This window comes from Bubalus bubalis, chromosome 16 (genome assembly GCF_019923935.1).
Source record: "Bubalus bubalis isolate 160015118507 breed Murrah chromosome 16, NDDB_SH_1, whole genome shotgun sequence".
Taxonomy (NCBI): domain Eukaryota; kingdom Metazoa; phylum Chordata; class Mammalia; order Artiodactyla; family Bovidae; genus Bubalus; species Bubalus bubalis.
This window is the reverse complement of record NC_059172.1, coordinates 39,555,156-39,556,982: the sequence shown is the minus strand read 5'-3', so window position 1 is coordinate 39,556,982 and position 1,827 is coordinate 39,555,156. Positions and strand designations below refer to the sequence as shown.

The window sequence follows — 1,827 nt, the reverse complement described above, 5'->3', positions numbered from 1 at the left end:
TTTTTCAACTAACAGCGTGGCAATAAGCATGGCAATAATATTTATGTGCATATATATTTTCCTTTATTCAAAATGGGGTTTAATACAATGTCTATGGCACTCAAAAGTAGGTTTTCATTTTAAGAGTATTTGTAGACGTTCTTTCTCTCCTCACTGCTGCATCATGTTCTTGTGATAACTTCCTCTTGACTTTCTCAGCATTTTTTCTGTTCCTGGAGAACGAGTCTTGTTCCTATCATGGACTTAGTCAGGCTTATGGATGGCACACTAAACTAGAAAATGATAACTGTCCAATCATACTTATTTTGTCCTGATTATTCAAACATTGGGAACTGCTTCCTCTCAATTACTTAAAAGAATTTCTCAAACTCAGAATCTCAAAGACTCTTCTCTTAATCTCAAATGTTCCCACTAATAATTCTTCTCTAGTTTCAACAGGCTGAAATTCAACAAATATTTCTTGAACCCTAGCTAACATTTTTTTGAGAAAAACTATGTTCCAGGTGTTCTAAGAAACTCCCATCCATATATTTAATCTTCACAGTTCTGTGAGATGGATATTGGAATCATTTCCATTTTACAGGTAAGAAAAAAGAGGCAGAGAGATTTTTTTTTTCAGATGGGGGAAAGGGGCTTTAATGTTGTTCGTATCAAATGTCAAATCTACAAAAAAATTATGGTTACAAACAGGAAAACCAAGTCACTTCGACCAATGGAATTTGAAGTTACTGGGAAAAGAAAATGGAAATTCTGTTCCATGTGGAATGAGAAGGCTTATCTATAACACTTCAACGTTTTCGACGACTCTCAAATTTGTAAATAGCTGGGGAGTTCACTGTTTCTTTCTTCACTTTCACCTTACGGGTTTTATCCAGAAGATCTTTACGAGTCTGAATTTTCTGTTCAATAACGAACAATTTCTTCTCTCGCTCAATCCGCTGTGTCAGGCAGTCATACTGCTTCTGCCTCTTTTTCGTTATCCGCTTAAGTCGAGCCTGATTGTTAGCTCCTTCCACTTTCTCCTTCTGTAAGTCTCTATCGTGGGTCTGTTAAAGACCCTGTCAACTAGTTCTGGGGCTGTTCGCAGGTGAGTGGCAATATCAAACTGTTCAACTTCCTTTTTGGTGTCAAAAAAAAAAGTTTATTCTTTTGCTTCCCCTGGATATCCAGCAGATGGAGCAATGCTTTTAGTCTTTCAATTTTCTTTGCTTCTGCAACTTTTCATTTCTATATATTTGATATCCTGAGTTCTCATTAGCTTCAGCTGTTCTGGAGTTACTTCTTCCTTCGTCTCCTTAATAACATGAACTGCATCCTGGAGTTTAACCCGGGTCATTTTATAGTAGAATTCATCTGGATTTTTTTCCAGAGCCTTTTTCCGGAGAGCTCTGAGGTATTCTTGCTTTTTCCGGTAGTCATCTGCACGAAGCTTGTAATCTTTCTTTTTCTCCAGCAGGCCCAGATATTTTCGAAAGCCGGGCTGGCTTCGCTCTCGGTGTTCCCGCTGCCGGGACTTAGCCGCCTTCCGAAATGCCGCCGCCATGCCTGCTCACTTCTGGAAAAGCTCTATACACAACGCCGGTTTCACACAGCTTCCCAGAGAGATGTTAAATAATTTTTTCAAGTCACATAGTTGAAAACAAGCAGTGTGATGATGGAGACCACATTATTAATCTCTACTTACACTGTTTCCTAGGGACTGAGATTATGACAAAGCTTTTCACAAATTTTCTTTTATTTAATCCTCAAAACATCTGTAAAATATATTATCATTTTATGGCAAATCAACTGATATATAAAAAAATCCTTATTAAACAGAATATAAAT

General features: G+C 37.5%; 1 pseudogene; it reads right to left on the bottom strand.

The window, feature by feature from the left end:
• Window positions 1-606: 606 nt before the first annotated feature.
• On the bottom strand, window positions 607-1,620 carry LOC102408047 (annotated as a pseudogene).
• Between the last annotated feature and the right edge of the window lie 207 nt (window positions 1,621-1,827).